Source organism: Carcharhinus amblyrhynchos, chromosome 4 (assembly GCF_965287045.1).
Source record: "Carcharhinus amblyrhynchos chromosome 4, sCarAmb.v2.hapA, whole genome shotgun sequence".
Lineage (NCBI taxonomy): Eukaryota > Metazoa > Chordata > Chondrichthyes > Carcharhiniformes > Carcharhinidae > Carcharhinus > Carcharhinus amblyrhynchos.
Genome location: NC_137327.1, coordinates 105668866 through 105683708, shown reverse-complemented (window position 1 = coordinate 105683708; position 14843 = coordinate 105668866). Strand labels below are relative to the sequence as shown.

The following is a 14843-nucleotide window of genomic DNA, read 5'->3' as shown; positions in this document are numbered from 1 at the left end:
AAGGACCCAATGCACCCCGGGCATTCTCTTTTCCACCTTCTTCCTTCAGGAAAAAGATACAAAAGTCTGAGGTCACGTACCAAGCAACTCAAAAACAGCTTCTTCCCTGGTGCATTAAGTTGATATTTTTCTACAACCTACCTATGACTGTAACACTATATTCTGCACTCTGTCCGTTCCTTCTCTATGAATGGTATGTTTTGTTTGTGTTGCGCGCAAGCAACAATACTTTTCACAGTATGTTAATAAATGTGACAATAATAAATCAAATCAAATCCACTGCAGACCAGTTCCTTTTAATTTTCTTTCCTCCCTTCCTCTCATAAACTTCTTCCTCAGACATAGCTCCGCTGCTGCTGGTTCTTTCTTGTGTCTTGTCCAAATGCCTATAAGGCGTGTAGGAATCTCAACAGGAAAGTCTGGTAATTTGACTCTGGAGGGCATTATAATCAAGCCTTATGCACCCCTCACCAACTTACACACATGCACTTCCAGCAAGAGTTAATGGAGTGGAGTCAGAATTGGTTACCCGCACTTATAAAGTGTTTTTCCACATCAAGGGCAATGAGGTTAATTGGCGTGTTGCTAATGCTAAATCAACACAAAGCACAAGTCAAATCTCGGACTTCTTGTTGATTCATGGAGGTATCTGTGCTACTTTAGGTAAGAATGTCAATTGAGACTGTAACTTTCCTGGCCTATACTCTGTAAAGCACATCATGGTACAGTTCACTGAAGCAACAAAAGAATGTTTCCTTGCATTAATTTTGCTTCTGACACCACAAATACTCCAACAATCCGGTGAGCAGAAGACCCCACCCATGGGATGATATATTGATACTCCAAACAGCTTCCATGCTCTATTCGGTCAGAAAGCACTGAACTCGCACATCCTACCTTGTGTAATAAACAGGAACTTTTGAGTCTTACAACAGTAAGCACCATGGCCCAGCATTTCAGAAGTTAAATCAAATTGGTGTATGTGGCAAATGTGTTGCCTCCATTCCTTTCTATTTACCATACTGAAAATAAATGAGATACACAGTTGTCATTTATCAAATTTATTTGAATTTGTTAATCAAATTAATTTCTTCACAGACTAATGGAGACACTTACACAGGTATATGCATGGGTAGACAAAATAGCTGCATTGGCTCAGATTTCCATACTGAGAACATGAAACTTACAATGGTAATTATCATACGCATTTGAAGTGATAAATTGAAATTATGCTGTTATAAGAGCTACCCATAGATTCATGAAAAGAAAGGAAGCATTTGGATTTTTGCAATTTAATGTGTACTCAATACCTTCACTACAATATTCACGTCAATACCCAACAATGATAAATGAAATACCGTGCCTGAAGTGGTAGCTACACAATATGATGCAATATTAAATGTGGCATTTGTCAAGGCTCCACTTATATGAGAACATAGTTTATATCCTTTTTATGTACTTCAGATGGTCTCTCACCACAATCAAAAACAAACAACAACACAAAAAATCTTCATAAGAATTCATGATAAGGAAATACCACCATAATGCAAATAAAATATCACGCTCGCGTGACTTGACTACAGGATGAGGAATCTTAACCCTATTCAAAACCGAGTAACCACGAGTGCAGAAGGATTTCTGAACTTGGGTCAAAGTTCTAAAAATCTAAATTTCTAGCCCAAGATTCAGAAGGTTCTGATCCTCTGAAGTAAAATGATTTCTTGTTTGTACGGTTTCTTGTTTTTATCTGGTCTTTGTCATACCACTTTGGCCATGACGAGCCGGTTTGCATACCTTAATCCTTCTCTTTGCTTGAAGCTAAAAGGCAAAGGAAGGAAGCTTTAATCAATTAGCTTCCAGTTATAGAATATGCTTAAAAAATGTCTGGCGAGAAAGATTAGAGATCAAACAGAGAAATTTCTGTGACAAAAATATATTACTGAAATACTGTATGATAAATATTTTTTTTAATCAGTGAATTACTGAATATATACATATAGACAACTGCACACTAGCACAAACACGTTGAAATGTGTATCCAGGTTGACTATGTTTATCAGTTTGCAGATAAGTTATACATTAATTGATATTGTGACTTGATTTGTCAATTTTGCCACATCATTTATGCTGGGGATAAAGTCTCCACCCCTCAGCGTAAGAGTGGAGTCGGTCAAGTCCATGAGACCGACATTTAACCACTTCACAGCTATTGGTTCATTAATTGACCTTCTGCCCCAATAAAGAAGGAAGTCGTGTTTCCAGGAACAGCCAGACAATCAACTGGCTGGCAGCACTGTTATCCTAGCAATGCCACCATGATGGATCTGTAACAATTTCTGAGGACAGCTTTCAGTAATGGAGTCTCCTGGAATTTTGATTGTGAGCTGAGTTGAGTTAAGGGTCTTGCCAGGGCCAGGATGATGAATGCCATTTAAAGGGGCAAGGGAGAGGTGAAATATGAAGTAAGAGTTCACACCCTTGGGACTTAGTAAATGGAGTACATGAAGACCTGTAAGGAGGCATCACACCCATATCTAGCTAAAAGTCTTCCAGGTGTCACCTAGTGATCTGGACACAGAGGGCAGAATTCCCCGGCTGTGTTAGTCTAAAAGCCAAAATTTTGCACTTGACCATCAATGGGGTTTCACGTTGTCCACAACCCGCCTGTGAAAATTCCAGTGGCGAGCAGGATTGGAGAATTCCAGCCACAGTGTCAGCCTCCTCCACCACAAGTAAAATGCCAATGGATTCAGAAGCAGGCCCTTAAGTAGCCACGAATTGGCTTCTTATGAACCTCAATTACCCCATGGGCAAGGGAATAGCCTGAAACCTGCCATGCTGCCGGTAAAATTGCAGTAGGGGCAGGTACAGGGGCTCTGCCTTGGCGACCAACTTTACAGTCTAATCCTCACCCGCAATCGAGCTACAGCATTTGAGTGGGGGGAGGGGGAATTCCAGCCATCATTGACAATGAACACAATCTGGTTGTTGGTGTTAAATGGCAGTTGTTAGCCGTGACTTTTCACTACAATTAACATATCCTCAAGGCTAAATAACTTAATTTGAACAATATTCAAACTATAAGTTCACAGGTTAAAAACAGTGCTGTTTGATGTTCTGAGACAAAGATAAAATCATTAACCATGTAAATTTGGTATTTCAGATTGGTTTGCCTATATCAAGGCACATGAACAATAATTAATGGTATAAAACTTTTTTTAAAGTGCAAAATTACATGATCTGTTGCCAAGAATAAATTGATCCCAATAAATAATAATTGTCAGCTGACTATTTCTGGACCAGAAACTGGAGAGCCTTGACCTCCAGTTGCTAGCCATTGTAACTCTGCTTCCTCCGAATACAGGGTGCATGGATGCATGTCAGCTCTATTTGTTAGCCTATCAGTTAAATTTATTTATTGGTCACAAGTTAAGGCTTACATTAACACTGCAATGAAGTTACTGTGAAATTCCCTTAATCGTCACAGTCTGGCACCTGTTCGGGTCATGGTACCTAACCAGGATGTCTTTCAGACTATGAGAGGAAACTGGAACCCTGGAAGAAACCTACACTGACATGGGAAGAACATGTAGACTCCACACAAACAGTGACCCAAGCCGAGAATTAAATCTAAGCCCCTGGCACTGTGAAGCAGCAATGCTAACCACTATGTATCAGCATCTAAGCCATCCATAAGAACTTGGGACTTTGAGGTTGTCCTGAAGTCGTGACAGGTCCTTTGAAATGCAAGATTTTTATGTCCCAGCTTGTGCGCAAAATATTGTGACATGATGACCCTGTGCTCTCAGGGTATTCCATTCAGACACACTTCATTTCAGTGGAGTAGCCAAAAGAAAGGAGAGTTTCATCTCCTCAGCTAGGTCATATTCAAACCAAGCCTTGGTTTTAGGAGGTGAGGATAGTACCCCAGTCCAGTGCATCAATTTATTTGCTCAATCTCCGGCACTGCTGTGCTTCTGTGTTGGTGCTCCAATACACTTTTCGTAAGGATGGTGCTGCAGTCTACTTGATCTCTTCATGGACAGTGTTTTCACATAACTAGCTACTGGCTCCCTCTGCCATCAACATGCACTCCACCCCACAGATTCCCAACCCCATTGACACAAATGGTAGAAATGACCATAGAAACAGCCATACAGCCTGTGCTGTTGCTATGGCAACTGCTTTGTTGATGGTCTTTAACTCACTCCCCTTCAGAATGTGAAGCTCTATGACATACCTTTATGTAGTTGATCAAGCAAGTGTTGACGTTGTAAAAGAACAATGCTCAAGTCCAGGAACAAAATCCTTCAGCCGGTCATCGAACGTACAGAGATTAGAGAAAGGTCTCAGTACTTTGAATGTAATACCTACCAAGTAGTTCAGGGGAGGAAAATATTCTCTTAATCTTCAAAGTGCAGGCTGTTCCACACACCTTTTAAAGTTATCTCTAGAAACTTTCAACCAAATCAAATTCATCAGATATCTCCCCTCAAATGCAAAGGCCTGAGACTTGAGCCGCAAATGTAAAATAACTAAATTTACATTTACTCCCATTTTCCCAGGGTAAACAGGAGATATAAATCATAAACCAAAAGAGAAAATGCTGGAAAATCTCAGCAGATTTGGCAGCATCTGTAAGGAGAGAAAAGAGCTGGCGTTTCGAGTCCAGATGACCCTTTGTCAAAGCTAAAAGGCACAGAAAATGAGAGCTATTTATACTGCAGGGTGAGGGAATGAAAAATGAGTCTTTCATTCTTTCATCTTTCACTCCCTCACCCTGCAGTCTAAATATCTCCCACTTTCTATGCCATTTAGCTTTGACAAAGGATCATCTGGACTCAAAGCGTCAGCTCTTTTCCTTTACAGATGCTGCCAGGCCTGCTGAGATCTGAGATTTTCCAGCATCTTTTCTTTTGGTTTCAGCTTCCAGCATCCACAATAATTCACTTTTACATAAATTGTAAACATCCCTGCAATTTGGCTGTCTCTTGGTAAATTTTAATAATTCAAAACGTTCAAAGAAGCATTTGTTGTAATAATTCATAAAATGCTTTCAGATAAAAAGCAAAACTCATGCAATCTATTAAATTGTAGACTTGAAGAACTTGTCTTTATCTGTGTCTTCAAGTACCAGTGCAGTATTAATTTGGAATAGCCTAAGGTTAAAGTACAGTATGAAAAACAAAAGCTGGAACCTTGACAAACTGAAGAAGTTCAGAATGATTAAGTTTGACTGTATTTAAATCTCTTCATCAAGTGGGTTAGAGTGTACATGAAGCTGAAATCAGACATGCAAATGGTGACCAAAAGCTGTGGCTAGATATTGAGCCACATCTTTAGTCACCAAAACAGTTTGGCATTGACAAAGCTTTATGTAAAGCAAATCTGTTTGTATGTCTGCTTTAAAACCTGAAGCAAGAAACAAAATTAATGATCCTTTGCGATTCAAGTCTGATGAATATATTTTATATTTTAAAATGAACAGTCGCACATTTTGTTTTAATGATTATTTTAAAAATGAAGAACTTTTGGTATTCCAAAAGATTTGCATGTTTCTGCCTGTTTACTGTTAAAATCCAGTTACTCAATGATACATCTTGTGAGTTGCATATATGAGGTCCTTTTCCTCAGATCTGTGAGAATCTAATATTTTTGCCTCCAGCCTGTGCCTTAAGAATTGCTTGAACATAATTAAGTGTATACACTACAATCAAAATGTTGTTCCTTCAACATCAAAGTAAGTCTCTGTTTGTTAATGCAATCAAACCTTTCGGCTAAGAAGATATCGCAGTCAGGAGCCAGTAGGCATTTAAGTTACTGTCATCTAAAATCTGCTAACTAACTGACTGTACATAAATTATTACTGCGATGTATCTTAAAGTCTTTTAATAAAACTTATCATGTACAACCATTCCCACCTCTCTGATGGGGCTAAGTTGCTGGATGTGTGACTGTCACTCTTTGGTCCTTGCCCAAATGGCTATGTTTCATTTGTCTATTTCAACAGCAAGCTATCTGACTGCAGGGATACCACTACAGAGCTCCATCCTAAACTTGTATGATTTCCACAACTATAACTGAAACATTGAATTTCCATTTCCTATATATAGATACAGAGTCTAACTGTAATACAGTTTAACAATATGCCCTCTGAAGTCAGCATAGACTGGGAATTGAACCTACAATGCTCTATAGTCCGTACTATAGAGGCACTCACTCATAGACTTGCTGAGGTGCTATGTTAGGAGATTTTGTGATGAAGATCAAGGGAAGTGAAAATACTTTTGCTATTTTCATTTGGTTCCTAGTTTCTTCCCTTCCTACAGTCCCAGAGGCACTGATTTGCCGATGAATGATTCTTCAGGCACTGAGGAGCCTAGAAGTCCTTCCAAACCTGATTATTCTTTATACCCAGGTCTAGGGATTGAGTTTATTCAATGGAAGTTGGTGTCACAATCCAATAAAGACTCTGGCCAAAATTACAAACACAAATCCAAATGCACCTACGTTCCAAGAGGGTCATGTAATGGAAATCTGACTGAATAATTAAGGTTTCTCTTTTGCCATGGAAGAGCTGCTGGAGTGAGATCCAGAAGCCCTGCCATCCTTTGATGCAGACACTCATGGATTCTCACCAGTGCCTGCACCATGTAGTCGATGCCCTGTACCATGGTGTAGATATCTCCTACCATGGAGGGCATGTCCTGTGCCAAGGTCTCCACTGCGGACACCAACCTCTCAGTACTGACCTCTGTGTATTGTAGTGACGGCACCATCTCCTTTAGGCAGAAGGCAATGAGATTCTTCCAATTGGTCTTGCAGTCCAAGGCAGCCTGCTGTCATCCCTTCCTAAGTTTCATGACTCTGGCAGCTGAGGGATGACTGGCCAAAGGAGCACATCATGTGTCTGGGGCTCATCAGAGTCCTGGTCTCCAGCATCCTTCCAAGAGCTGGTTTCCTGGGATGTACCTGCTTCCACCTTCTGTCGATTGTCAGCTGTGAGGTGCTCGCCAGTGAGTAACCCAGAATCCAGCCGGCTTATTGGACCCATCGACGTGTGAGTATCTGTGCTGGTTCTGGATGTGAGTGACAACAGTGACACCTCTTCAATGGTGGGGTCAGAGAAGACCCCCTCTGAACTGCTCAAATTCAGTGGTTCCAGGGGATGTGAGGATAGCCTGGCCTGTTCCAATGGTCAGCCGGACATATGGCATTGGTGTATTACAGGGGATTGGAGGGGACAGTGTTTACTCACTTGTTACTTGAGGAATGACAGCATATATGTGTAAAGGATTCTCATGTTTCTTTGTTGCCCCCACTTCACCAGCAGTGCAGGCACAGTCTTCCTCATTCCCAGTCTGCTCGAGGGCCTATTCCTCAAAGCGTGTGAGGCATGACTCCATCTGTGACCAATGATGCCTGTTGTGCTCTAGTGTGTCCTACAGTGACATGGATAGGGAGAACGTGGATATTTAAGATAGTGATAGGGTGTGGCAGGCGTGAGGCTTGGTTGGCAGCTGGTGTGTGCGGAGCATAGCAACTACTGGGGAGGAACATGATAATCCAGCAAAGTTTTAACGCTGGTCCCACAAACAAAGCAAATGAAAAAAAAACAAAAATATATGACAAAAGCTGATGGAAGCTGGGGAGTGACCCAACCTGTTGCTAGTAGTCACCAAGATGGCTGAGTGCAAGAAGGGGTTTAGGGTGCAAGAGGTGTGTGAGAGGTATGTGGGAGACTGGGAATCATTCACTTACTCTGGCTCAGTGAAGATGATCATTTATCTTCTTCCAACACTGCTGTCCCACCCTCTTCTTCAGTGTACTTGCACTCACCAGGGCTGCCACTGCATCCCAGGCAACAGTGGTGACCCTGCAAAATGGGCACCTCTTGAAGCATGGGTACAGATTTCCCACCTCTGTGCCACTCTCTCAAGAAGTCTGGTGAGTGCCTCCTGTGTAAAGTGCAGTCTGGCTTCTTGGCTGCCATCCCCTGCAGTCATTGTGGAACAAGTGCTATGGAGCCGCTTATATGGAGCTTGCAGTACTTAAGTCATTATATGACAGGTGTAGCAGAGACATGGCAGGTGTACCACTGGAGCACTGTGAAACTCATGGGAATAGAAATGAATGCTAATGAGCTGCAAGATTCAGCCGAAAATCATGCTGGCAGCATTGGCGCAAAATAGTCAGTATTTTGTACCGGAACCAAAATACTACCATTTTTTGACAAGACTTTGTCCAGGATGCCAGCTGCTGTAGATGTGTATTGAATGGGTCTGAGGCACCTCTTCACGTGCAGAGAACACCAGAAGTGCTACTGTTAAACACCTTATTGCAGTCCCACAGAAACAGCAATGGCATAGGTTTGGAAGCAGATCCACAGCCAAAACTCTTGGCCGCAGTTTTGAACCCATTTCTAACTAACGTGATGGAAAGCACCATGTTCTGCCAGCTTTTTGAATCCCAAATGGAAAGAAGCTGGCCAGACGCACTTCAGCTCCTGGTAATCACACACCCACAACACAATTCTACTCATAATACAGCAATCACTCTTTGTAGGCCACAAAATGGCTAAAGCAACAGCAGCATTGCCCATGCCAACTAAAATCCATCAACAAACATCACTATATTTGATCACCTGGTTTATATCACAATGCTCTAGAGCAAATTAGCTGCCATGTTCCTTATATCAGAACACTGACAACACTACAATTACTGCAGAAGGCACAATGTCCGTGCAATTCTTGTTTCTGTTTTTTTTAATCTGCGGTCGTGACTGAAACAAGAGTGTATTATCAAAATAGATTAGCATAACCCTTCCCTTTTCATTCCATGGTCTTTAACTTTGCTGGCAAATCTATTCAATGACACTTTCTCAAATGCTTTTTAGATGTGCATGTGCATCTCTTTAATCCTCTATTACTTCACACAAAACTTAACCGAGTTACTTGTTTGCCTTTAAAGAAATCCAATGTTGCCTTTCCTTAGTTAATCCACATTTATCCAAATGGCTGTTAATTTTGTCCTGGGTTATAATTTCAAAGCTTTCCCACCACCAAGGTTAAACTAACTTGTCTACAGTGGCTGAGTTGATCTTTACAGCCATTTTCCACGACTGATCAGCCATGATCTTATTGAATGGCGGGGCAGGCTCGAAGGGCTGGATGGCCTACTCCTGCTCCTATTTCTTATGTTCTTATGTTCCAACACTTGTAATTCCTTAATCCTCCAGCATCATCCCTGTATCGAAGGAGGATTGGAACATTATGGCCAGAGCATTCGTAATTTTCACCTTTACTTTACTCATTATCCTCAGATATAGTGATCTGGTTCAAATGGCTTGTCTAGTTAAGTAAGGACAACCCTTCTAATAGTTTGTCTTTATCATCATTTATCTCATCCATCCAGAGGACTACGTCCTCTTTGACTTTGACAATATCTTCGTCTTGAGCAAAGATAGATGCAAAGTTGCCATTTCATACTAAATATAGAAGATGTCTGAAATATTCAACATGTTAGGCAGCATCTGTAGAGAGAAATGAGATTACATTTCAGGTTGAAGATATTTTATCAGATCTGGTTTTCCTTGCCCTAATTTTCTACGCTGTGGGAATACAACTTGACTGTTCCTAAGCCACCTGCTCCTTAAAGGCAGCCCATTTTGTCATTCCATTGTTGCCTGATGATCCTTCATTCCAGTTTACTTGAACCAGATCTGTTCGCTGCAATTGACCACGTCCCAATTGAGGACTTTTTCACTAGATTTCTCCTAGTTTTTTTTCCCCACAACCAACCTTATGATTAAACAAGCAGTGTCCCCTAAATGTTCCCAACCTGACAGTTCATTGACTTGACCCAGCTCATTTCTCACAGCCAGATTCAGTCACGCCTCCTTCTTCACTGGGCTTGTTGAATTCTGGCTTCAAACTGTTAGATTTTAGCTTCAAATCCTGATTCTTTGGAGTGTCAGTGATGAGGCACAAGCTTTTGGTTACAAACTTTTATTTCAAAGGCAGATGGTGTTCAAAAGAGAAAATGCTGGAAATCTCAGCAAGTCTGGCAGCATCTGAAAGGAGAGAAAAGAGCTGACGTTTCAAGTCCAGATGACCCATTGTCAAAGCCTTTGTCAAAGCAGATGGTGTTCAGTCCAGCTGTACAGGGCCGAAACAAAGAAGGTTTCCTTGTGTCCCTCCTTTTGTAGTCTCTCTGTTGCTTAACAGGTTTTGCAACCTAAGCAACTTCTCAGTATGTATCTTTCCATTGCTCTCCAGGCTGCAGCTTGAACCGGTTCTAACCAGCTCCACAGCCTGTAGATGAACAACCTTTTGTCTACCACTGGTTACAACAGTTCGATAAATGATGCTGTAAATTCCTCAGGCTGCAAAGATCCGACTATGAAAATTCTCCTGAACTCTTCTCTCTGTCATTTATACAATTACAGCACAGGGTTGTCGGGGGGAAGGGTTGCAGCATTTTGTTCTGTTGGGTAAATGGCTAGCATGTAATTAAGGTTAACGCCAATAACACAGATTAGACTCCTGTACTCGCTGAGGTAGACATGGGACCTACCTCCTTGCTCTGCTCCCAAGAATGGAAGGCAATGACAAGCCACCATTGTCAAAAACTGCCAAGGAAATGCTCAGGATGAAGCATCAGCAGACAATAAGCCAAGAACCAGCCTTCAGGCAGAGCACAGATGAATTACAGAATGATTGTATATATTTAAATAATCAACGCCCCATTATATTTTTTGAACCTCCCTGCAATCTCCCAATTTAGTCTTCTTTATTTTCTCCCCATTAGTTGTTGGTCTTTTGTAATAATACTTTTTCTTCTCAACTCAGATCAAATAGATTCTGTCCTTGATTTTTGCAGGAACTCTTCTCACTCCAGGACGGTCACATTCTCCCAAATCAATGCTGCCAGCTCTCCTCCTTTCTTCCCTTCCTTATCTTTCCTGAACACCTTGTATCCAGGAATATTTAGTTCCCAGTCCGATCCAGGTCCCCATTATTATCACAATATTATGCTCCCATATCACTATCTGGCCTTCAGTGCACCAACCTAATTTATCACGCTTCGTTCATTTGCATGCATGCGTTATAAACTTAATTTAGGCTTTATTTCATTTGTTCGCATTCTGACCCCACCTACACGGTGGCACAGTGGTTAGCACTGCTGCCTCACAGAGTCAAGGACCTAGGTGCAATTCCTGGCTTGGGTCAGTCACTGTTTGTGCGGAATCTGCACATTCTTCCTATGTTTCCATAGGTTAACTCTGGGTGCTTCAGTTTCCTCTCTCAGTATAAAAGATGTGCTGGTTCGGTGCATTAGCCATGCTAAAATTCTCCCTCTGTGAACAGGTGCCAGAATGTGATGACGAAGGGATTTACACAGTAACTTCATTGCAGTATTAAAGTAAGCCTACTTGTGTCACTAATAAGTTAACTTAAACTTAATGATATTTGTCTCTCAATCCTTTGCACACCATGTTTTTCCTTTTTGATACTACATCCTGATTCTCATTCCCTGCCAAGTAAATAGCTTTAGCAGTCTGCCTTGTGAGGATAATAGATGTGGTTCAGCAGCACGGTAGCGCAGTGGTTGACACTGCTGTCTTACAGCGCCAAGGACCTGGGTTCAATTCCAGTTTCGGGTCACTGTCTGTGTGGAGTTTGCACGTTCGCCCCGTGTCTGCATGGGTTGCTTCCAGGTGCTCCAGTTTCCTCCCACAGTCCAAAGATGTGCCAGTTAGGTTGATTGGCCATGCTAAATTGACCCTATTATCAGGGGGATTAGCAGGGTAAATATACGGGGTGATAGGAATATGGCCTAGGTGGAACTGTGGTTGGTGCAGACTTAATGGGCCAAATGGCTTCCTTCTGCACTGTAAGGATTGTATGCTTCTGTCCAGCCTGTCGGGGTCTCACCTCCCCGAGGACAAGTCCAATATTCCAAGAATCTGTAGTTCTCCTGCACCCTCTCTCCAGCCATACATTCATCTGCTCTATTCTCCTATTTTTATACTCAAACTTGTGTGCACAGGGAGTAGAGCCTATTACCTTATAAGTTCTGCTTGCCTGTTTCCTTTTCACTTCCCTAACATTTGCCTGTGGAACCTCATCGCTCTTTATGCCTATGCTGTTTATATCTTTATGAACCATAACCTTTGGTGTTCATCTTCCCCTCAGAATTCTCAGAGGGTGAACAGTATCATCCTTGACCCTCTCATCAGAAAGGCAACATGCCTGGAATCAGGTCTGAAGGCATAGAAATGCCTGCTTTAATCATCGTCCTCCTGCTTGCTTTCCCAATCTAAAGATAGATGATCAGAAGGACGGTGATTAAAGTATTCCCGATCTTCCTCCTGCAATCAGATGCTGTGTACTTGGCTTTTACAGAAGAGACATCATTCAGCATTATTCAAAGCTGAATACTGGTTGGAGAACAACATTGACTCGCAGGATTCCTGCACTGGTCCTCCATGACTGTCCAGCAGTATCCCAAACCTTTTCTGACTATACACTGTTAGCCTTTGGTGTGACCACCTTTTGAAATACACTGTCCAAGTCACACTCAACCTCAAGGGTGCACCTGCAGAGACACCAGCTGCTGCTCAAGCTTGGAAATCCAGAGCTTGAGCATCTCCAGCTGATAATACTTTATGCAGATGTGATTCCTCAGGACACCGGAAGCACAAAATAGCTTTAACCAGCTTTTGTTCTGTGCTTTCGCAGGAAGTGTTTGATCCCAACACATGATGCAAAAATAAAAAAGGGCGTTGATTAGATCAGCAAACATTCACAATACTCTATCAGAAGAACATTAAGTCCAATGTCACCCAATGAATGGGATGACAGTCATTCCTAATAACTGCTGAGGGAAAGGCCTTTGGAAAGAGCAGTGAAATGGTGCTAATTCCATAGCTTAACCAAAGAGCCAACACAGGTAATGTGAGCCAAATAGCTTTCTTTTGTGCTGCACAATTCTAAATACATCAATGTGAGTAGCATTGGTATGAGCCAAAAGCATAAATCAGACATTTTAATTTTGATTTCTCAGTTTTCTCTGGCTGTGGAAGTATTGACATCATAAGGTATATTTTTGTGATCGCGTCCTCACCGAGATTCCCAGCATTCACACTTCTTCCCAGATGAGTTGTATAAATGTCATGCAGCCAGGTCTCAGAATTTCAGGAGGGATTCCATCTGCTCCAGAGCCTTTTTTTTTAACTATTGAATGACTTTTTTAAATCTCATGCTGGATTGGGGTAGTGCTGAAATTGAGTCAGATGCGTTGAGGAATGGAGTTTGAGGATGTTGAACTCAAACGCAGCACCTTGGTTGAGCAGTACTTCAAAGTGTTGTCCCCAGTGAGCACTGATGAGTTCCCCTCCATGTTTGCCTCAAAGTAAAGTAGGTTCTTGACTGCTTAGACAATATTCAAAAAGGAAGATGTACTTGATTGTGATAACTTCAGATAGGTTTCCCTGCTTTCTGCCACAGGGAAGATTACTGCAATGATCCTCCTCAACCCCTCCCTTGAGTGGCCGAGAATAGCGTTCCAGCGTGACAGTACGTTTTTCACCCATTGAGAGCCAACACAGACATGATCTTCACTGGGCAGCAACTTTTAAGAAAACTGCAAACAACAGTACTATCCATTGTACATGGCTTTTTTCAATCTCATGAAAGTTTTAACTCTGTTAAATGTGATGAGTCATGGAAATAACTTCTTCAAATTTGGTACCATCCTCCACCCACTCCACATTGATATCCAAGATGCGATTCTCACCAATGGAACTACCAACAACTCTTATCTCTTGCTACTCGATAGCGCCTTTGCAAGATTCTCCAAATTCAGCAGCAAGTGTCCTTTCCCAAGCCAACTTATCCAACATGGAGGCACTTAAAATGCTCCTCTAAGCAGGGCATGTAATTTGTGTGCCTGACCCCAAACTACTGAAACAGTTGCTCTACTCAGAACTCGACTGTGGCAGGAGATTCACAGGAGGATAACGAAAATCCTTCAGGGGCGTCCTCACACCATCCCTGAAGAGAGGTCTAACACTGCTGCTGATTCCTGGAAACCTGGCCAGTGACTGACCAAAGTGGAGAAGCCTCATTTGAGATGATGCCGAATACCTTGAGAGAATATTGAGCTAAGTCGAGGTGTTAGAAGTGGACAAACAATCCATCTATCCTCAATGCCAGAGTCTGCAGATCCCACATTGGACTTGACATAGAGTCATAGAGGTTTACAGCACGGAAGCAGGTCCTTTGGCTCAACTTGTCCATGCCGTCCTTTTTATTAAACCCCTATAGGGGGATATGGGCTAATTGCTCACATTTGGCCCATATCCCTCTATATCCATTGTACCCATGTAACTGTCTAAACGCTTTTTAAAAGACAAACTTGTACCTGCCTCTATTACTACCTCTGGCAGCTTGTTCCAGATACTCACCATGCTCTGTGAACAAATTGCTGCTTGGACTCCTTTCTGTCTCTCCCCTGTTACCTTAAACCTATGCCCTCTAGTTTTAGACTCTCCTACCTTTGGGAAAAAGATATTGACAATCTAGCTGATCTATGCCTCTCATTATTTTATGGGCCTCTATAAGATCACCCCTCAGCCTTCCACGTTTCCAAGATATCAGTTATCTTGGAAGCCACTGACCCAGAGTGGAAACAAGTCATCCTCAATCCCGAGGGACTGCCCACATCATTTCCATGAGTACAAACAGCTTTCTTATGCCTTGTCCATGTAGCCGTTCAAGAGGAAATCTTTTTTATTAATAAGAATAATAATAGAAAAGCAAAGATAAAAGAGTGAATAT

The 14843-nt window shown here is 41.9% G+C and overlaps 1 protein-coding gene across 1 annotated transcript in view; it reads right to left on the bottom strand.

Annotated features, from left to right (window-relative positions):
* pcdh11 (protocadherin 11) overlaps nt 1-14843 on the bottom strand; it is a 633690-nt gene that overhangs the window by 485640 nt on the left and 133207 nt on the right. The window lies entirely within an intron of this gene.